Below are 24155 nucleotides of genomic sequence, written 5' to 3' on the forward strand. Positions count from 1 at the left end.
ATCATTAGTTATATATATCTGTGATTCAAGGGCCAGTATTTTGATGTGCTTATTATCTAAACATATGATTTAAAAACCTTAAACCAGCACTTAGTGTATAGACAAGATTATAATGAGTCTTTTCCTGCTGAAGATACTCATTGGCTGGTTTCATCTTAATTTAATGTCTGTAACTCACTTACCTACATTAGAAATTTGCTTAGAAAAAAAATTTAATGTTCCATATTGTCAGTAGTTTTTCTTGGTTAAATGTAAATGGTTAATTTAACTTTCAGAAAATACATCTCTTTCCATTTAAGGGTAAGAGACATATGACTCCCAACGTGTCAGTGTTTAAGTCCCCAGGTAGTCATGTGTTATGCCCTTAAAAATTTATGTGTACACCACTTTACATAAAGGATATAGTCTCTGTTTCATTGCTGAATATAAGTTCCCAGAATGACATCATATTCTTCTTTGAAGGTCATTCAAAAGCCTCTATGATCTGGCCCCATTACTTCCTGAGCAGTATGCCCATTACTTTCCTCTTTTCTCTGTCCCCCATATACCTGAGACTCTGACTGTGTTGGACAACTGAACATTTTGTGTGTGTGTGCTTTTCCATCCCTGCTTTTCTTATTCTCAAGCTATCCCATATACTTGAGGGGGAGCTGCTGAATTTAGTAAATAATAATACAGGAGGCCCACTTAAATTTGAATTTCAGATAGAATACATACAGAATACAACATCCCAAATATTACATGGGACATACTTACACAAAAGCTTTATTCATTGTTTATCCAAAACTCAAATTTAACTGAGAATCCTGGGTTTTATCTGGCAATGCTAACCTAAAGAAGCCCTTCAAGGGCAGGCTTTTCTTCCGGGAAGCCTTCCCTAGTGCCCTCCACCCTGCCACCACAGCATTTTGCTGGAACCTCTAATTAAATACAAACGCATATGACTTGTGTTTATATATATGTATATGTGTCTCCTTACCACTTTGTAACACTAACATGTCTTATTCCTAGCTTCCCAGGATTTAGCGATTACACTCCAAGCCCCCTTCCTTCTCCAGGGGTTGGACAACACTAACCCATCACAATATTTTTTCCAATACATTTTTTTCCTTTGTTTTGATTCATGTAAATTTGTATAGTCTGTATATTCTATTATTGGTTACTAGCTACATACCAGGCACTGTGATAAGCAATGGAAGTAAAAAAAGGCAAATTAGATAAGTTTCTTACCATTAGGTACTCATCACTTGTGGTCTCAAGGTAGAAACACAAAACTAGGTAAGTATTTTGGCAGGTATGATTTATTTGAAAATATTTATTAAAAACCCACTATATGCCAGGCATTGTTCTAGTCAGTGAGTGCACAGCTGTGCACAAGCAAGCCCATTCCCTCCTGGAGTTCATTTCCTGAAGAAGGAATATCCAACAGGTAGATGTGAGTAAGATGTCCAAGTAAACTTTCAAGGTTGCTAATGAATAGGCCGAGTCCTAAAGTTGAGAAGGAGTTTGCTAGAAAGATGAGGGGTGGGAAATAGCACTCAAGGAAGAAATCTGGACACACGTAAAGGAATGGACTACAAGAAAGCCCAGAATGTAACCTCTGTAAGGGCAGAGACTCAGTCTCTCTGCTGCTGGAAACTCCCTGCACTGACTAGTGCCTAACACCAAGGAAGCACTTGATAAATATTTTCCTGAATGAATGAATGAGAGCAAGCATGATTTCACAGAAAGGCAAGAGGATTGGAATGGCCAAGACAAAGGGGTGGGAGGTGTTGCTCTAAAAGTAGATAGAGGGCAGGTCTTGAAGGGCTTTATAAAACATACTTAGAAATGTGAACTTAAATTATAAACAGTGGAGAGCCGTTAGAAAATTTTCAGACCTGTAATGGCATTATTTCATTTAATTTGTAAAGCAGTTACTTGTTCAGCATTGCAGAGAATGGATTAAACAGAATGGAGACTAGAGCAGGGAGACCATTTAAGTGGCAGTTGTTTTCCGAAGATGGGCTCACCAGAGAGGAAACGAGGGCATGTATTTGGCAGTAGTGGTAAGAAATCAGAATTTGAGAAGGATTCTAGGTTATTTGTGAAGTAAAATCAGTAGAACTTGGGATTAGTTTAACATAAAGGGTCAAGAATGTGAACAAGGCCTGGACAACTCTCACATTTCTGGCTTCTACAACTGTTTGGACAAAGGTTCCACAATGGCAGGAAAACAGTTTTAGAGGGTCTGGACAGCTGAGATAGTTGAGGAATCATCAGTGAATACTGAGAGTTAAAGTCATGATGATGGATGAAGCCAGCCAGAGAAAGTGCATAAAATTAAATTAGAGCAGGGCCTGGGAAATGCCATTTTACAGATATGTATTTGTATTTGTCATTTTGCAGATGTACATATATATATGTATTTGCATTTGGTTGAATGAGCCCAAACCCAGCATTAGCTTGGAAAAGGAATAGTGAGTCATGAATATGGCCTTGCTATTCTATATCCAGAATGTTTTTCTAAATAGGAAGAGTCACTGGGTTTTATTCGATTTATTATTGACACTATCCTTGACTCCCTAAAGAAATATCACTCAGCTTCTTCTGACTGCCTCTTAAACAATTCATCAAACTTTGTTGAAGACTAATTGAATACAGTCAATAAAGTACTCTGAATTGCATGAAAGAGGAAAAAATGAAAATTCTTACATCACAAGATAATTATTGTGATAAAATATTATAAAAAATTAAGCCCCTCTAAGAATCTCCAAAGCAGCCCTATTTTTATATATGTGCATAAGTGTAATAAAGTAATGGTTTTATAAGTGTAACCACCAAATAGCATTTCCCTCATTAATAACTAAGTAATGATGATAAAGGTCTTTTGAAACATTAGAATAGTAGAACATCTATTAACTGACTCCCTGAATTAACCACTGTTTTTCATTCTGATACTTAAAACTCAAAGCTGACAGGTTACTCTCTTCAAAACTTTTTATCCATTAATTATCTGCAAGAATTTTGATAACTCTGTGCACCCTCACACATTTTCAAGCTGATATCTTAAATTTTACATTATAGGTTTAAATAGTAATATTATATTTAATAATATTGATATTTTAATTTTAAAGTGTAGCTAGTATCACTTTTAAAGTATCCAGTGGGATCTAAATACCATAGAGATTCTATAGTCACTATTATTTTAAATACACAAATTCTTTTTTAACTGGCAGAAATGTTACCTGTTCCTTTTCTTTTTAACTCAGTTTCCATTTCACTTTCTCCACAGAACTTTATCCTAATAAATATTTATGCTTTAAATGTTTTTATTATTTCTCTACAAAAACATATTTATAAATTTAAATTAAAATATTTTACATTTCCTGTGCCCCATATGAGTCTTTTTTTTCCAGCATGAGTATACTTATAATTACTAGTAGTGCACATTTTACCAAAATTCATCAATTAAAAATTTGATAAGCAAGTGGATATAAAAATAAAATTTTATTGAAACCACATCTCTTAATGATAGATTTCATAATAATTCATTTATCTGTGGATGAATATTATTTACTACTAGAGTGAAACACTATTCAGCATCAATTTTATTCCTATCTTTTGTTTTTAATGTGAGAACTGAAGAAACAGTTTGTACACATAGACAGGTAATGGAAGGAATATCAGTGTCACTCAATTATTTGAACTTTCAAGAGAGATAAATGCCAAATATAACATGGTACTGCATTGTCAAAAAATATTCTTACTGGTTTAACTTGATTTGGTTCTCCTCTAGTTTTCTTGAAACCAAAGAATTGGAAACCACTTGATCTGTAAAAAAAATTTTTTAAATCCAGCACTCAGGGTCATTCACTTTTTATGACACCAACACTAATTGTTCTAATTTCTCCTCAGTTGCTACCCTGGAGGTCTTGTGACATTAGGGGAATTTTATAGAAAGGATGGGTGAAAGGTTGGCTTTTTGTATAAAATAGGAGTGGATAGTTTGGGGATGTAGACCAAGAGAACCCACTCTTCCCAATAGCAAATATATTCTCAGATCAATTGTAGTTGAGGGAACACTCTAAAAAGTATACATACAAGTTGAAGAATATAGGAATGAATTATTTCTATAAAAACTGAGTTGATTGCTTTGAAAAAAGGCAAGTTGCTTAAAAAATTGATGACACACCAGGTGCTGTAGATCTGGGAGAATCTTTAAATTAGGCACTTGTCTTGCTTGGCAAATGTCTTTAAATTCTTGTTTCACTTTAAATCACAACTAAATATTTTACACAATTCATGATTTATGTAACAATAATTAATGCTTATTAAGAGGTTACCATGTGCCAGGGCCTGCCATAATTAGTTTGCCTCGTACTCATTAATTAATCCTTACAACGGCTACATGAGGTAGATAGCTTTTCATTCCCATTTTGCAGATGAGGAAACTGAGGTGGAGAGAGAGTAACTTGCTTGAGGTCACACAGCTAATAAGTGACAGCAACCAGGCAATCTTACTCCAGAGTCCATGTTCTTAATAAGGAAGCCTGCACTCTAAGATCTTGATTTTGAATTTTAAAAAAAATTAAGGTCCATATATTGCATTTCTATGATGGTCCTCCTTAATAAACTGTTTGGATTAGCTGACCAACTGATAAACTGATCATGCAAGCATGTTAAGATATCTTCCACTGGACTATAAATGTTACATAATGATAATAGTTTTAGAAACTGTAAGTCAGGAATGACTCAGGGCATCTTTTAGTGTCCAGAAACTCTTGGTCAGTTTGGTTACAAAAACATAATAAATCATTGTACACATGGTGAAAATGGATATTTAAAAGTTTTAACCAGGTCTGAAAAGTTCTCTTAATTTTTAACCAAATATGTTATCCATTTCTCACATTTTAGTATGCCTTAAAAAAAATTCTCAGAAACCTTTAGGCATACCACCAAGTATGATTAACAATGTAAATACAAATATATTTTAAATAAACAGTTAAACCCCTGTCCAGCATCTAATAAGTGGTCTGTGACCACTTACATCCTTTTCTACCCAGTCCTCCATGCCTTCCTCAATTCCTGGCTTTCATTTAGCACGTCCAAGGCATTCAGACTGATAGCTGCATTTTTCCTTCCTTCTAAATAAAGGAATTTGAAACTTTCTTCCTCTTCCTACTTTCTTAAGGTTAACATATCATTCCAAAGTAAACTTAGTTTTCTCAAGATTTAACATTTAATTTGCAAATCTCTGTTCAAGCATTACCTACAGGCCAGACTCTATGTTAGGCTCTGGATGGATATAGGGCTGGGAGCAAAAAAGAAAGCGCTTGCTGCCTCACGGAGCATGTCATCTAAAAGAGGCAACAAGCAATTGAACCACAATCACAATACAGCATGATATGTGTCACAGGAGATGTGGTGGATGTACCGTGTGAATGTACAGGCAGTGCCTGGTAGTTGAGCCGTTGAAAATCAGCCTTTGTGCTGTAAATGCCTGACCTCTGCCTGGCCTAGGAAGGCTGATTGCCTGGTGGTCTGACTGACGACTTCATTAACTCCCTTGTTGACTGCCTGGATGACTGAGATAGATGAGACTAACCAAAGGGCAGTTGCTGATTAACCTTCTGAATTGTTAACAACAGGGCTTTGGTGCCAACTCTTAAGTTTTCCCTTCTAGATGAGAAAGCAGGGTCCATGGAAACAGCCCTTCCCAGTATTTCTACTTTACCATTGATGGGAATGAGAAATTTCCGTTGGTTTCCCCACCTCCTCTGTGGCATGGGCAGCTCTTAGTGCTGCTGCTACAGTTTAAATGAAAAAAACCACAGGCAGCAGGAGAATGGCTCCTTTCCTTACCAGGTACTTTGCCTTCTCCACACTGAGTTACTGAAATGGAACATTCTGGACTAATACAGGAAGAAGCTCATAGTGGAAGTTCCTGTGGCTACAACACAGAGACCAGTCCATAAACTAGTCTTGAAAATTCACCTTATACATTAGCATTTCTCATGTACAAACATTTATTTAAAATATTTTTTAAAAACTTCAGAAATTGTCTCAAACTGCATGACCTTGGCTATAAAACTCTGAGAACAGGTAGGAGGGGTACAAAAAGGAAAGAGATGTGGCTTAGTGGCTGGGGCTGAAAGTCCTAGGGCTGCCTTACAATGAAGGCAAGGCCCAGAAACATGAATCTCCTTGTACAGGGGACGTGTCAGCCTCAGAAGCACCTGGTCCAAGGTTGATATCCAAGGAGCCAAGGAGTCCCATCTGGATAAGGGGGAAAGCAGCAGGAATCACCAGTGGGAGGCAGTAGTGTCCTGGGAAAAGCATGGATTTTAGATAGACTTGAATTCAAACTCTGGCTTCACCATTTAATAGCTGTGTGACCTTGGACAAATCAACATCTTTAAAACTCTTCACTTCTCGCATGGTATCACTGAGGATGAAATGAGACAATGTGTATAGAATATATGACCATTAACTGCATCCCATCAATATTAGTTCTTTCCATGTTAAGTAAGCTAAGTGATTTTCTGAGGTCATTCAGTCAGTCATGTGGAAGCCAGTCTGGGTTGGAAGGAAACCCAGTTCTCAATCTGGAGTCTGTTCATTTCTCATATACTCAGTAACCTACTTCTGCCAGCTGCAACAGTGACCTGCTTTCTTCCAGCCCTCAGCTCCTAACACATTTCCTAAAATCTGAGTGATAAACAAACCTCTTTTCAGTAAAACAACCATGAACTAGCCAAAATCCTTAGTGAAAGGGAAGAAAATGCCCCCAAAGAAGATTTGTGGAAGCAAGAAACCCTTTTGTCAAAGACCCCCAAACCTGCTATTTACAAGACTAGTAGCTCCTTTGTCCTTTCTCCTTAAAGCTTTGTGATAATTGACCTATGCCACATTTTGAAGAGTAACCCTGCCATTATTGGCCTAGCAACTAATAGTTATTTATATACTAACCAGTAGTTGTTACTTTGATCTTTTCTGGAAGCATTCCATGGAAGCTTGTCACATTGTTTTGGTACCAGCACACAGAGCACACTAGGTAGTCTTTGATAATAATCAAGACATCAATAACTAATGGCGCCCTCTATGGATTTTAAACCTTAGTAAATTGTTTGTTATCCAATTGAAACCAACAGAAATGTAAAGCATGTCCATTCTGTGGAAGAAATGGACTAAGTCACTAAAGAACACAAAGATCAATATCATTTCCTGCCTACTGGAAGGAAAAGACTTGTGTACATGGGAAAACAAAATACAAAACTGTACAAAAATTATATCAGTTAGTTATTGGCACAACAATGCTGAGTAGCAAACCACTCCAAAGTCAGTGGCTTAAAACAGCAGTTTTATATTCTCATTCATATGCATATTGGCTGGGGGGCACTTACCTAGACTGCCTTTGGCAGGGCTCGGCTTCAAACAGTAGGTTGGGTTCAGGTTTGCTCCACATGATTCTCATGTTCCAACTCATGAAGGGCACAGGAACGAATAAAGTACTGGAAAAAAGATACATACTACCACAGTAATGATGTAACACAAGTTAAAAGTGTTGGGGAGAATAATATACAGAGTAATTCTAAATGGGGAATCAATTGTCACTTTCTGAGATTTGAGATAACCTTTAAGAGTGAGATAACCTGGGGGTTTGGGTGTTCTGGGAAGAGTGTACTCCATAAAGAAAACCATAGACAACACTGACTTTAATAAGGGGATGAAAAATCTTCTGGGATGGCTGAAGCCCTAGAGCAAGGGATCATTGGAAGGTGGAAGCAAAGACCAGGCAGGCACAGGTTAGTAATTCTAAAACATTTTGGGTTTATTTGAGAATTTGTTGAATGCTCTAAACTTTATCCTATAAAGTTGCACACTTGTACAGTTAAATATTTACATGCAAGTTTAGCCCTGTAAATGTATGAGAAAGAAGGAGACAATTCTAGATTAGAATGAGCTCGTTAATGGCCTTAAATGCCATGCTGGGGGGTGGGGTAGTGGGGTGGGGGGTGCTGGCCTTCATTAAGCAAGGAATATGGAGTCATCAGAGATTTTTTATTTGGGAAAGGGGAAATGTCATGATTAGAGCTAAATTCCAGTAATATCGCATAAGAAGCAGTTTGAAGAAGTGATGAAAGATGGTATCCAGGAATGGAGAAAGGAAAAACTAGAGGCAGACCAGCCAACCAACTGGTAATAATCCCAATAAGAAGACAGAAAGTAGGAAAGGGGATATAAAAAGAAGGAAATGGGTTGAAAAGAATTTGCAGAAACAGACTCAAAAGAAGCTAGAATTCAGGTCGGCAAAGAGGAAGAGGTTTTTGTGTACATTTTCTCTCAAATCTCACAATGCCCTAAGAGGCAGGTATTACTGTTTCCATTTGTAGTTGAGAAAACTGAGTTATGGGGTAAATAGCAAAACAAAGACTTTAACCCAGTTTTGCAGGCTGCAAAGTCTCTGTTTGCTCTACTTTATCCACATGCTAAAGCATACATTCTGTGAGTTCAGCTCTCTGGTTTTCCGTTGTATCCTCAGTGCCTGGCACAGGTAGTACATAATAGGAACCAAGTACTATCTACCCAAGAAACAATAAAACGAATAAGGGGTGCTGTGTGCATGTATGGTGTTTAGACAGAGCAATGGTATATTTAGGTATCTTCGCACAGTGATGAGTGGTAGACCTGTTGTTAATGCAAGAATTGTGTTGTGATGGGTGGTCTATCATTAGTTTTAAGACATGTCACACATACATTTTCTGTTTAAACATTTCCCTGCCAGGAAGCCTTTTACATTAGCTAAAAGTGTTCAGAGAGGCTTTAACTACTGGAGTTATTTAAAGAGTACAGAGTGCCCTTGCAACTTAAAAATGAAAGTATGATCAAGTTTAAGCAGTGTTTTAATTGGCCTTTTTTAGTTTTCCCTGAGGCAGATAAACTAAACCAGCAGAGGAAGCTGACAGTGAATAACAGCAAGTAACAAATCTTGCTGATCTGGCATTTAGATATTGTTTCTCACAGCACATGCCTTCCATGTAGAATTTAATGTGAAGCTCCTTCAGTAGATAAGACTGATGAATATTGTAATCCCAGTTTGAATAGACTCTTGAGTTCTTATTTTCAGATTTTAGGAACAGACATGCAATCTTAAGGATACAGAACAAAGAAGAGACCAGTGCCAAAAATGTAACTCTTTTGCTTGAAATTGCTTAATTATGAACAACAACAGTTTAAATGATTCAAAATGGATTAGTAGAAGTTTTCTGGACAATTAGACAACTGTCCAAAAACTCCTCCTGTGGATCAGGTTGGACATAACACATTTCCTGTGAATAATCAGTATCAGTGTCAGTATTTAAGAATGTTAAATGTCATCTTGAATACTTTGCCTCCAGATGGTAGAAGGCTAAGGGAAGATGTCTTTGGGTAATCCAGAGATAGAGACTCAGATGAACTGAGATTCCTTCTGTAAGTTGTTGATTTCTTTTTAAGTGATATGATTTCCTTTGACTCTATGAAGAGAGCTGGACAAAAAGGATATGGATCCTGTTAAGTGTTGGAGAGAATCCTAAAGTTTCTATACCTATAAGCACCAAGGCCTTTGAAGTTAAACTCTCATAATTACAATATGCCATATGATTTGGTTTAATGTACCTATTTCTAGTGTTTATAATTACAGATTTAAAAAATTAGATGATTTCCAAAGAGCCTCTCTGGAAAGAGTCAATTGAAGCCCCCAATCTCTTGTCATGAGAGGTTCTTCCTTTGTTAACTTCAGAATCAGACTCAGTCATTCTTAACCCAGGCTACTCATTAGAGTCTCTTGGGAAGTTTTAAAAATACCAAAGCCCCAGGCCACCCAAAGATTCTGATTTAATTAGTCTGTGGTGAAATGGGCATCTACACGATTTTTAAAGTTTCCCAAGAGAGTCTAATGTGCAGGATGGTTTGAGCAATGCAGAATTAGACCAATCTTCCAAGCAAATCTCTGGAAGGGGAGAGGGGAGGAACCACTGGCCTCGTCCCGTCCCTTTGACCTCGTGCTCGCCCAGAGCCCCAGCGCCACAAAACAGAAATCAGAAGCCGCAATACAGAGGGTCTAGGAGTATGCCATTCTAACCCAAATAGCAAAATCACAGCTATAAATGAGCTGTTGCCAGGGGATACTGTCCCAAAGTACTGTGCTCTCTGGAGCCTGTTTCAAGGCTCACAGAGCCCTCCTTTTGGTTCTTAGTGCCTCTGTGATGAAAAAAAGAATAAAATGCTCACCTTGGGGTGCACAGAACATGCATCTCAGACAGTCTTATTGAAAATAAAGGACAAGGGCAATTTAATTCACATCTTGTGTGGGCTTAATAAATTAATAGTGATCCTAGAAATGCATCCTGTATTTCCACCCATGAGAAAAGGGGAGTGAATTATTCTTTTGTGATATTATCTCATTCTCTTTCCCATCAGATAGACAACAGTACCTGAATGCAGAGTATACTTATCTGGCCAGTATTTTAGTAACTACTTTAATTTGATGAGTCAGAATTTTGGTTTTTGCAGCCAAGAAATATGATCCACATGCATTCATAATTCTTTTTCATCATAGAAATCACTATTGTTTCCATGGAGTCAGTTGAATAGATGAATATTAAATATGACTTCTTGTGTGCATGAAAACAAATAGCAGAAAAGAAAGATCAGTGGCAATAAAGGAATTTTGTGTTAAAGAAAATATTTATACTGAAAAATCACAGTCTGGCTCTATCAGCCTCCTGCCACCACCCCCGTTATATGACCTATATAAGGAAACCTGTATGTTACTCACAATTGCACTTATCAATCAAATGGAAACCAGTGGTTACTAAGAGAAACTCGGTTTTGGAGCCCTCTTTTCTTGACAAAAACTGTTGATGTAAATATGGGAAGCCAGGAAGAATACAATCAGCAGAGGGGGCTGGTTGGAGGAGACCATTAGTGGCATCCAGTAACTCCATGGAATGAGATTGCCTCCAAGCAGTCACTGATACCTCCTTAGAGCCTTGGAAGCAGGCTTTGGTTCACTGATCAAGAAGGAATTAAAAAACAGAATGTGACAACAAAAAAATCAGAAAGCTTGGTGCTCACATTAGCTTTTAAAAAGTCTCATGGACAAGAGAACCCACAGAAGATGCCAAAGTTTTGAATAGTGCAGAACTTTTCCTGGATTTACTCATTTGTTCAACAAATATTTGTTGGACACATCAGGCACTGTTTTTGGCTCTCTTGATAAGGCTGGTTAACATCAATATTTTCATCAATATTGAGAATTTAATCTCAAAGGCAATGGAGGTTCAAGAAAAGTTTTTCCCTCTGTTACATTCCATTTTCATCAGCCTTAGTAGGACTTCTTCCTAAGTCAAATATTATTCTCCTTTGACTCTACAAACTTCCTTCAAGATGGCACTTTTCATAGACAGGAAGAACATGCACACAGTTCTTTGGCTGCTGGTGAGAGACTTTGGACCAGTACCTCAGACAGCTGGTATTATTTACCCAGGAAAAAGTGGCAGCAGACCTTCTCTAATATACCAAGTTGAAGGTGTCATTTTAGATTGCAATATTTTCTTCTAGAACCCAAAACAAGACTCTGTTGGGTGAGGCTTATGGCCCAACCATCCCCACGGTGTACTCCTTTGAGTGGTACTAAATGGTGTTCTCCTTGATGTCAGCATCAGATACAAGGAAGGCACTTCTCAAAGTATAGCACTGACTGAAATGAATCTTAAGCAATGACCTTTAGATATGACTGGCATCTAAGATGATAGTAAAGACGTAATTGCTGCTAAAAGAAATGATAGGTTAAAGAGATTAAAGGGATCCTAAATGACCTATTACTGAAGAAGCACACTGTTTGAAATGATCTTGTTTGTTAGCTTACTTGTGGATTATATCTTCTCTGTGCCTCCTCCAAAAGTGCAGGTACCTTGTCTTATTTGCCAATACCTAGACCAGTTGCCTGATGTGAAGTTTATTAAATATTCAGTGAATAAGCTGAATGAATAATGATGTAGATGTTACAAACCTGGAAGACATCAGACTCCACATCCTGAAGCTCTTGATTTACTGGAATGATGAGCTGAGCTGAAAAGTTGACAGTTAAGAGCAATAAAGATGGAATCTATTATCTGCTCCCCAAATTGCCATCTGCACAAGGGCAAGACTGGGGAGACTTGGCTTAACTCTTACAGGATTTAGTTGACAATAAACTCAGTAGGAATAAACAGTATAAAAAGCAAATGTCCAGTATCATTACTAGAAGTGAGTCTCCTGTTACAGTCAATTGATTCTCAACAAGGGGGCCAAGACAGTTCAAGAACTGTCTTTTCAACATATGGTGCTGAAACAATTGGATATCCACATGTAAAAGAATGAAGTCATACCCCTACCTCAACCATACAAAAAAATTAACTCAAAATGGATCAAAGACCTAAATGTAAGAGGTAAAACTATAAAACTCTTGGAAGAAAATATAGGCATGAAGTTCATGACCTTCTATTAGACAATGGTTCCTTAGATATGACACCAAAAGCATAACTGAAGAAAGAAAAAAATAAATTGGGCTTCATTAAAATTAAACACTTCAGTTGTAAAAAGCACACTATAAGAAAGTGAAAAGACATCCTACAGAATGGGAGAAAATATTTGTAAATCATATGTCTGATAAGGGTTTAATATCCAGAATATATATATATATAAAATATCTTACAACTCAGTAGTAAAAAGGCAAATAACCTAATTAAAAAGGGCAAAGGACTTGAATAGACATTTTTCCAAAGAAGACATACAAATGGAAAATAAGCACATAAAGATGCTTAACATTATTAGTCATTAGGGCAATGCAAATCAAAGTGACTTTATACCTACTGTGATGACTTCATACCTACTTGTATCAAAATAACAAGTGTTGTAAAAAGGATGCAGAGGAATTGGAAACTTCATGCATTACTGGTGGAATTGTAAAATCACTGTTCAAAACAGTTGTCAGTTTCTCAAAAAGTTAAACCATATAACCCAGCAATACTACTCCTACATATGAATCCAAAAAAACAAAAACACATGTCCACACAAAAACTTGTATATGAATATTCATAAAAACATTATTCATAAAAGCCAAAAAGTAGAAAAATCCAAACATCAATCAGCTGATAAATGGATAAAATATAATATAGGCATACAATGAAATATTATTCAGCAATAAAAAGAAATAAAGTGCTGATACATGCCATGATATTGATGAACCTTGAAAACATGCAGAGTGAAAAAGCCAGTCTCAAAAGATCACATATTATATAAGCCCCTTGATGTGCAATGTCCTGAACAGGCAAATCAAGAGCCACAAAGTAGATTAGTGGTTGCCAGAGGGTGGGGAATAGGTCATGACTGCTAAAGGGAACAGGGTTTCTTTGGGGACGATGCAAATGTTCTGGAAGTGGTAATGGTTGCACAACTCTGTAAATATACTAAAACTCACTGAACTGTACACTGTAAAAGCATGAACTTTGTGGTATATAAATTATATCTAAATTAAGCTGTTATAAAAAAAAAAGGAGTCCCCCAAAACAGGGCTCCCTTTCATAGAGCACTGGTCACACCGTGCTTGAATACTAAACTAAGTCTTGAGCATAGGACAGAAGCAAATTAAAGCCTAGCTCACCAATGGATAATTAGGACATTTAGACTGTTCCAGGCAAAACATTGAAGACATTTGGAATGTTTAACCTGTTTAAAAAAGAAGAGGACTTAAACAGGGAACATTCTAATCCTTCAAATTTGAGTGACATTTATGTGGAAGAGGGATCAGAATTGCCCTGTGTCATTCTGAAACACTTAATAAGTGTTTCCACATAAGGAAAACGTTGTTGTTGCCTCAACACAAAGAGGACTTTCTAAACATTGAATTATCTGAGAAAAGAAGGGGCTCCCTTTTGGGGATTATATGTTCCTCGCTGTGAGAGGCGAGGCCCAGCGTTCAGGTGGTAAGGATGCAGTGAAAGGCAGCAGTGTCTTCAGATGACAGGTGGGACAAGGTGACCCTGAGAGAATTTTCCTGTCAGTGGACTCTGTCGTTCAGTCCCAGGGCACTCTCCTGTGTCATAACTGGTCCCCCAAATCTCATATGCCTAGAAGTTTGTGATACTTTTTCTTCCTTAGTGCATCTATTACCTTGTACTTTCTCACATTAAAATGCACCAATGTTTTTGTCTATTTAATATATTCTTAAAGCACTTTCTGTAATCCATCCTAATCAACTAGAAACCAGGATCATCAGCAAACCCAGAAATTTTCTGTGCCCTCATCCAGATCTTTTATAAAATGGTCCCAAGTAGCAGTTTCACAACAGTTTCACATCGCTGACATGTCTCCATTCAAAGAAGTACCCATTCATTCCCACCTTTTTTTCCCATCTCTAAACTGGCTCTCTATCCATGACAAGACTCCCTCAATTCCATGATAACTCCATTTAAAAAATAATTATTCCATAAGATGGAACCTTATTAAAGGTGTTTTTAAAGACTTCATGGATTGCCTTCAGCAATGACCTGCCACCATTCAAGGTGGTTTGGAAGCAGTTTTCCTACTACAGCTAAACATCAGTAGAGAAGACAGAGGGCTGTGAGCCATCCTTACTGCATCCTCTTTACCCACATGCATATTTTTCTCCTCAAAGAAATATAATAGATGAATCAGGCATAATTTGCTTTTGCAGAAGTCATTTTGCTTAGTGTTCTGTGGCACCACCTATTAATTTTGCCAGCATAATAGATAAAAAATGTGAGCCTCAATAGTTGGTGGTTTCCACTATCCCCTGGGAACCCTCCTTATAAAACAGTTATACTGGTGTTCTTCCCTTAAGCACAGAGCCATTTAAAGACAGGTTATATATTTTGAGTGCCACAGGTTCTTCTTTAATTTTCTTTAAAACAGTGGGTTTTTTAACCTGCTGGAGGTATGAGTCAAGAATCCATCAACCCACTGAAATAATATACAATACCTTGTGCACATGTAATATGTACATTTTTCTTTCCTGAGAATTTGCACCTGACCTGTCATTCACAAAGATTTTGCTGTTCTTATTGTATGTGACCAAAACATCATTAGTCCCAGTGTCCATGAGATTGTTGCTCTTTGCCACTGTTCACTCCCACTGCTGCTGTCAGAACTGTCACTGTCACCAGGACCATCATCCATTTCCTGATCCCAGTTGCTGCATAGTTAGGGTCTCTGATGTCTGTCACTAGCAGGCTAGAAATGCACAGCTCTTGAAGCAGTTTGGATTTTGCCCAGAAGTATAGTAGGAACTACCACTGGATGGTATCAGGAAGAGTGGTGTTAGCTTGGCCCTAGATTCTAGTTGCCTGTCCTATACCCCAGCTCATAAGTTGAGGCACTCCCCTCCCTGCTGCCAGGCTGGCCCAGCTTGGGCACTGGGTGTATCACTGCTCTCCATCTAGTGGTAAACTGCCTTCACATAGCAGGCACCTCTCCCCTTGCCTAGCTCTTGCCAACCTTTTTCCCTAGCATACTGGGTAAAGACATTGTCTTAGGCAGCACAGGCTGCTTTAACAAAATACTGTGGACTGGGTGGCTTAACAGCATACACTTGCTCACAGTTCTGGAGGCTGGGAAGTCCAATACCAAGATGCCAGCAGCTTTGGCTCTCGGTGAGGGTGCTCTTTCTGGCTTGCAGATGTCTGCCTTGCTCTGGTGTATTTCTCTTCTTATAAGGGCACTCATCCCAGCACAGGGCCTCCACCCTTATGACCTCATCTGAGCTAATTACGTCCCCAGCTGTCCCTGCTAATACCCATCACACTGGGGCTAGTCCTTCAACATGTGAATATGGGGAGGACACAATGTTCAGTCCACAACAGACACATGCTGTGGTGTCCACCTGCCCACATGGAAATACAAGCTCCCCCCCACTTAATTCACTCTGCCTCTCTGTACCTCAGTTTCCTCATCCCTAAAAGTGGGATAATGATAGCATTGACCTCTTAGACTTACGAGGACTAAATGAGTTCATGAAAGTAAAGGCTAGAGCACTGGCTGGCAGTAGATGCTGCATAAATGTTAACTATTAGGATATATGTAAGGAGATAGATTATATCCTGGGTTTAACCCAGTAGGGCCATCATCCAAAGGAGTTATAATAAAGATAACTCTTAAGCAAATATTGGAGTGGTCTTTGGACAGTTCTGGAGACAGAAAATCCTCCCAGATGCTTTATTTAACTGGACTGCCTTATTCATCTGTACCATGACAGCAAGCATAACCTGTTCCTGGTCAGGAAATACATGCAGGCAGACAGCTGGTCTTCAAGGAACTTGGTGCAGCTGGTGAAGGTATCCAGCCTGGGCAGTTCTGAGCTTTGAAAGAAACGAGATCCATGTGTTAAACTGCATAATCACCAAAATGAAACAGCATTTGTGGAGGGCATAGGAGTGCACCACTCAGATCTCCTCTCAAGAGAAGCTGCTGCTTTAGGGAGCACACTTGGTGGAAATTCTCCTGGTGCCACTCCTTTGGATCTACTGCAGCTACCAAGACCATGCTTTCCCTGGGCTGTTCCCTCCACAGACCTAGCACAGCAAGGCTTCTGGAGCCAGGCCATTCTGCCTGACATGAGGCTCTTCCTCTGGGCAACCTTTACTCAGCCCATCGCACCAGCTTGAGCTGAGACTTATTTAGAGCTGCTCCAAAGTGCTTCCCACCCAGTCCTTCCTTTCCTCACTCCTTTCTTACAGGTGTGAGACCTGCCTGGTGACCTGCAAAGCCTTCTCATGCTCTCACCCCCACTATCCATCATAGATATCTTCTCCCAGTAAGGTGCTTACAGAACTGATCCTGTCTTGGCAACTGCCCCTCAGAGAACTCAAACTAACATAGCAGCTCTTAATACCTCTCTGAACTTCTAGAAATTTACCTGCTTACAAAATGAAATTTACCTGCTTATTTCTGTCCATGTCAGATGGACCTTCATAGAAACAGCATGCCAAATGAAAAAAGAAGTATTAATGGGGTTAGTGCCATGTCATGCTGACTTTTTCCCCCATATGTTTATAATCATTTTTAATTAGATCACATTCTCATCAAACTTCACATAAATCCAGATTCTGTAGTCTCTACATTTGTGAATTCCTTATTATAAGCTCATGGATTCATTTCAAGTATATAGAAAGGCAAATTTATAAGTCTTTCTAATGATTCAAATAAAAGGAAAGGTAACCACTGAGCTGTTGACTAATAGAGGCCTTTTTGCATTTGAAATATTTAGAACTTTATAATAGCACAGAGTTGAAAGATATATGGAATGGATAATTCCACTATAGTTTAATCAATGTGCTATTACAGTAAGTGCACCTATAAACTGCTACTATACTAACATGACAACCTAAATGAGTGGAAAATTACCAGCAGAGGTGGAAATTATTGTTTATACCTGATAGCTCTACAATCATTTTTAGTGATGTTTTTACATTAAATATTAATTCCAGCATCCTAGGCTTATACACCATTTATATTGTTTCCAGAAGAAATGTGAAATAATATCTGCAGTGTTTTCCCTAGACTGTAGACTTCACTTGGCTTTCACCTAAGCCCTGCTTGGCATTACTAACCTGTATTCATCCACCCCTTATTACAGGAAACCGGATATGGCCTGGCCAGTAGCCACCAAGCCATGTTACTGATCTGCTCTTATGCCCAGCAGTAACCTTTGCATTGTGTTCCTGACTATATCAGTTTCTCCTGCTTATTCCTTGGGGGAAGCACATTCCTTGTTCTTAGAGAATGCACAGCCAAATGTGTAATTGTTCAGCCTTTGGGTGTTCAGTAAGTAAGTTTGATTCATAGTGCTTAGATTGTACTATTATGAACAAATTTAAGAAAGATAGAATTACCATTTTCTAGGGACAAGACAATCTGAATTGATCTGTCATCAAATAATAGCTATATGAACTGACCAAAACATATTGGTAACATGGTTAAAATATAAATGAAAGAACACAGGAAGTAGAGCCAATAATGTTGTGTGTGTGTGTGTGTGTGTGTGTGTGTGTGTGAATCCTCCAGTGGGTAACAGATGCTTCCACTCATTTCCCAGAACCTAGACTTTCTAAGCATTATATAGACTATGGACAAGTCGTGGGGGAAGGAATTCTGTTGAAAGCAATGTTTTGCATGTAGTACATATTATTGAATCATATTAATCAAAGATTATCATCAATAAAAGCCAACTCCAGAAATAAAATTACCCACAATACATACCTTAGGAAAGAGAACCATTGTCTGATTCATTGATCTGAAACAATTGATTTAAAATGAGGATAAACTAGTTCACTTTTAGCCAGTGAAACTAAAGATAAATGTTCAAGTAAGAAGAAATATCAGATTCAACCACATGAAACTGCCACTTTTGTAGATAAAAACAATAATGACTATTGGCAATTTCATATGGCTCAACCTAAGAGTATAAAACAGGTGTTAGTGCAGGGCTCAGGATTTGGAGATGTGAGTTGAACTGAAATTTAATAATTCAAAACATTTAAAACATATTATAAGAATTTGTTTAAGAAAATCCATAGCAAACTTCTATAGCTTCTCTTCTTCCTTCATAATTACAATCCCTAAGTAGAATTCGTGCCTCATATAAAAATTACCAAGTATCATAATTCTTCCAAGTGGTAAAGATACCTCAAGACAAATGCTGGGCATAGAAGCCACAGGGCATAAATCTGCAAAGAAGTAAAAAGCTAACCTTTTCAAACAATATTGCTTCTCTCTCACTTACCAACCTTACATTTCCCTGTATGGCCCCGGAAGATGACTGGTTAGCCAGAGATGGGTAAGATTCCTCAAGGGAGGAACAACCTAAGACAGGCACAGTCGCAGGGGGGCCATCAGGTGAGAAATTGGGGATCAACAGAGGTGAGGCTTAGAACCTCACCCCCCCCCCCGGTTTTGAGAGAAATCTTCTGCATCCATGGATGTTTTATTGCCCTTTTCTAGCTTGGATTAACACTTAGTCTACAGGCACACACCTGATCATCTACATTTGCTCTCTTACACCACTAAACTATGTTTTCTACCTTTATCTTGCATCTACCTACCACTTCAGCATTTTATTAAAAATAATAATAATAATAATAATAATAATAATAAGGGAGAAATGTGGGATTCACATATAAATCAAGTATAAAAATCAAACAAATATTCATATCTGACCTGATTGTTTATAGTTCATAATGCGTGATCAAAACCGAAAGTTTCTGTGATGACTGCCCTTTTACTGTTCACCATGTAAGAACTTATTCACTATGTAAGAATTTGTTCACCATGTAAGAACTTGTTTGTTATGCTTCAGAAGATTGGAGACTGACAAGAATTAGGCTTGGGGTGGATCAATGATTGTGCATTGAGCATTGAGTCCCCTATACAGAATTTTATTGTTGTTAACAACCATTTGATCAATAAATATAAGAGATGCCCTCTCAAAAAAAAAAAAAAGAAAAAGAAAATCCATAGCAAATTCTTTGAAGGGAAAACACTCTTTTTTAATATGAGTAATAAGCCTATAATCTAATCTATTATTTTTTAATTCTTTTTTTTTTTTAATAATTATTTTTTATTAAAGGGTAGTTGACGCACAGTATTACATTACATTAGTTTCAAGTGTACAACACAGTGGTAAACCAAACATTTATATACATAATTCTAGGTTCCAGCTATCACCCTACCAAGCTGTTACAATATCTTGACTATATTCCTTATGCTATACATTACATCCCGGTTACTTATTTATTTTACCATTGGAAGTCTGTCCTTTTTTTTTTTTTTTTTTTGTGAGGGCATCTCTCATATTTATTGATCAAATGGTTGTTAACGACAATAAAATTCTGTATAGGGCAGTCAATGCTCAATGCACAATCATTAATCCACCCCAAGCCTAATTTTCGTCAGTCTCCAATCTTCTGAGGCATAACAAACAAGTTCTTACATGTAGAACAAATTCTTACATAATGAATAAGTTACATAGTGAACAGTACAAGGGCAGTCATCACAGAAACTTTCGGTTTTGCTCATGCATTATGAACTATAAACAGTCAGTTCAAATATGAATACTCATTTGGTTTTTATACTTGATTTATATGTGGATACCACATTTCTCTCTTTATTATTATTATTTTTAATAAAATGCTGAAGTGGTAGGTAGATGCAAGATAAAGGTAGAAAACATAGTTTAGTGTTGTAAGAGAGCAAATGTAGATGATCAGGTGTGTGCCTGTAGACTAAGTGTTAATCCAAGCTAGAAAAGGGCAATAAAACATCCATGGATGCAGAAGATTTCTCTCAAAACCGGGGGGGGGGGGGGGTGAGGTTCTAAGCCTCACCTCTGTTGATCCCCAATTTCTCACCTGATGGCCCCCCTGCGACTGTGCCTGTCTTAGGTTGTTCCTCCCTTGAGGAATCTTACCCATCTCTGGCTAACCAGTCATCTTCCGGGGCCATACAGGGAAATGTAAGGTTGGTAAGTGAGAGAGAATAAATTGCTTCCAATTCTTGGCTATTGTAAATAGTGCTGCAATAAACATAGGGGTGCATCTGTCTTTCTCAAACTTGATTGCTGCGTTCTTAGGGTAAATTCCTAGGAGTGGAATTCCTGGGTCAAATGGTAAGTCTGTTTTGAGCATTTTGATGTACCTCCATACTGCTTTCCACAAAGGTTGAACTAACTTACATTCCCACCAGCAGTGTAGGAGGGTTCCCCTTTCTCCACAGCCTCGCCAACATTTGTTGTTGTTTGTCTTTTGGATGGCAGCCATCCTTACTGGTGTGAGGTGATACCTCATTGTAGTTTTAATTTGCATTTCTCTGATAATTAGTGATGTGGAGCATCTTTTCATGTGTCTGTTGGCCATCTGTATTTCTTTTTTGGAGAACTGTCTGTTCAGTTCCTCTGCCCATTTTTTAATTGGGTTATTTGTTTTTTGTTTGTTGAGGCGTGTGAGCTCTTTATATATTCTGGACGTCAAGCCTTTATCGGATGTGTCATTTTCAAATATACTCTCCCATACTGTAGGGATCCTTCTTGTTCTATTGATGGTGTCTTTTGCTGTACAGAAGCTTTTCAGCTTAATATAGTCCCACTTACTCATTTTTGCTGTTGTTTTCCTTGCCCGGGGAGATATGTTCAAGAAGAGGTCACTCATGTTTATGTCTAAGAGGTTTTTGCCTATGTTTTCTTCCAAGAGTTTAATGGTTTCATGGCTTACATTCAGGTCTTTGATCCATTTTGAGTTTACTTTTGTATATGGGGTTAGATAATGGTCCAGTTTCATTCTCCTACATGTAGCTGTCCAGTTTTGCCAGCACCACCTGTTGAAGAGACTGTCATTTCGCCATTGTATGTCCATGGCTCCTTTATCAAATATTAATTGACCATATATGTCTGGGTTAATGTCTGGATTCTCTAGTCTGTTCCATTGGTCTGTGGCTCTGTTCTTGTGCCAGTACCAAATTGTCTTGATTACTATGGCTTTATAGTAGAGCTTGAAGTTGGGGAGTGAGATCCCCCGTACTTTATTCTTCTTTCTCAGGATTGCTTTGGCTATTCGGGGTCTTTGGTGTTTCCATATGAATTTTTGAATTATTTGTTCCAGTTCATTGAAGAATGTTGCTGGTAGTTTCATAGGGATTGCATCAAATTTGTATATTGCTTTGGGCAGGATGGCCATTTTGACGATATTAATTCTTCCTAACCACGAGCATGGGATGAGTTTCCATCTGTTAGTGTCCCCTTTAATTTCTCTTAAGAGTGACTTGTAGTTTTCAGAGTATAAGTCTTTCACTTCTTTGGTTAGGTTTATTCCTAGGTATTTTATTTTTTTGGATGCAATTGTGAATGGAGTTGTTTTCCTGATTTCTCTTTCTGTTGGTGCATTGTTAGTATATAGGAAAGCCACAGATTTCTGTGTGTTGATTTTGTATCCTGCAACTTTGCTGTATTCCGATATCAGTTCTAGTAGTTTTGGGGTGCAGTCTTTAGGGTTTTTTATGTACAGTATCATGTCATCTGCAAATAGTGACAGTTTAACTTCTTCTTTACCAATCTGGATTCCTTGTATTTCTTTGTTTTGTCTGATTGCTGTGGCTAGGACCTCCAGTACTATGTTAAATAACAGTGGAGAGAGTGGGCATCCCTGTCTAGTTCCCGATCTCAGAGGAAATGCTTTCAGCTTCTCGCTGTTCAATATAATGTTGGCTGTGGGTTTATTATAGATGGCCTTTATTATGTTGAGGTACTTGCCCTCTATTCCCATTTTGCTGAGAGTTTTTAACATGAATGGATGTTGAACTTTGTCAAATGCTTTTTCAGCATCTATGGAGATGACCGTGTGGTTTTTGTCTTTCTTTTTGTTGATGTGGTGGATGATGTTGATGGATTTTCGAATGTTGTACCATCCTTGCATCCCTGGGATGAATCCCACTTGGTCATGGTGTATGATCCTTTTGATGTATTTTTGAATTCGGTTTGCTAATATTTTGTTGAGTATTTTTGCATCTACGTTCATCAGGGATATTGGTCTGTAGTTTTCTTTTTTGGTGGGGTCTTTGCCTGGTTTTGGTATTAGGGTGATGTTAGCTTCATAGAATGAGTTTGGGAGTATCCCCTCCTCCTCTATTTTTTGGAAAACTTTAAGGAGAATGGGTATTATGTCTTCCCTGTATGTCTGATAAAATTCCGAGGTAAATCCATCTGGCCCGGGGGTTTTGTTCTTGGGTAGTTTTTTTATTACCGCTTCAATTTCGTTGCTGGTAATTGGTCTGTTTAGATTTTCTGTTTCTTCCTGGGTCAATCTTGGAAGGTTGTATTTTTCTAGGAAGTTGTCCATTTCTCCTAGGTTTCCCAGCTTGTTAGCATATAGGTTTTCATAGTATTCTCCAATAATTCTTTGCATTTCCATGGGGTCCGTCGTGATTTTTCCTTTCTCGTTTCTGATACTGTTGATTTGTGTTGACTCGCTTTTCTTCTTAATAAGTCTGGCTAGAGGCTTATCTATTTTGTTTATTTTCTCGAAGAACCAGCTCTTGGTTTCATTGATTTTTGCTATTGTTTTATTCTTCTCAATTTTATTTATTTCTTCTCTGATCTTTATTATGTCCCTCCTTCTGCTGACCTTAGGCCTCATCTGTTCTTCTTTTTCCAATTTCGATAATTGTGACATTAGACCATTCATTTGGGATTGCTCTTCCTTTTTTAAATATGCTTGGATTGCTATATACTTTCCTCTTAAGACTGCTTTTGCTGTGTCCCACAGAAGTTGGGGCTTAGTGTTGTTGTTGTCATTTGTTTCCATATATTGCTGGATCTCCATTTTGATTTGGTCATTGATCCATTGATTATTTAGGAGCATGTTGTTAAGCCTCCATGTGTTTGTGAGCCTCTTTGCTTTCTTTGTACAGTTTATTTCTAGTTTTATGCCTTTGTGGTCTGAAAAGTTGGTTGGTAGGACTTCAATCTTTTGGAATTTTCTGAGGCTCTTTTTGTGGCCTAGTATGTTGTCTATTCTGGAGAATGTTCCATGTGCACTTGAGAAGAATGTATATCCCGCTGCTTTTGGATGTAGAGTTCTATAGATGTCTATTAGGTCCATCTGCTCTACTGTGTTGTTCAGTGCTTCCATGTCCTTACTTATTTTCTGCCCAGTGGATCTATCCTTTGGGGTGAGTGGTGTGTTGAAGTCTCCTAGAATGAATGCATTGCAGTCTATATCCCACTTTAGTTCTGTTAGTATTTGTTTCACATATGCTGGTGCTCCTGTGTTGGGTGCATATATATTTAGAATGGTTATATCCTCTTGTTTGACTGAGCCCTTTATCATTATGTAGTGTCCTTCTTTATCTCTTGTTACTTTCTTGGTTTTGAAGTCTATTTTGTCTGATATTAGTACTGCAACTCCTGCTTTCTTTTCGCTGTCGTTTGCCTGAAATATGTTTTTCCATCCCTTGACTTTTAGTCTGTATGTGTCTTTGGGTTTGAGGTGAGTTTCTTGTAAGCAGCATATAGATGGGTCTTGCTTTTTTATCCATTCTGTTACTCTGTGTCTTTTGATTGGTGCATTCAACCCATTAACATTTAG

General features: G+C 37.9%; 1 protein-coding gene and 1 long non-coding RNA gene across 2 annotated transcripts in view; both read left to right on the forward strand.

Annotated features, from left to right (window-relative positions):
- The window catches only part of LOC130682869 (uncharacterized), a 38865-nt gene extending 19335 nt beyond the window's left edge, over positions 1-19530 (forward strand). Inside the window, exon 2 of the long non-coding RNA XR_008996264.1 lies at positions 19442-19530. This is a non-coding gene — a long non-coding RNA (uncharacterized LOC130682869). The remainder of the gene's footprint in view (positions 1-19441) is intronic.
- Positions 1-24155, forward strand: part of ZNF704 (zinc finger protein 704) — a 222127-nt gene that overhangs the window by 135912 nt on the left and 62060 nt on the right. The gene's annotated exons all lie outside the window — the stretch shown is intronic.

Source organism: Manis pentadactyla, chromosome 3 (genome assembly GCF_030020395.1).
Source record: "Manis pentadactyla isolate mManPen7 chromosome 3, mManPen7.hap1, whole genome shotgun sequence".
NCBI lineage: Eukaryota > Metazoa > Chordata > Mammalia > Pholidota > Manidae > Manis > Manis pentadactyla.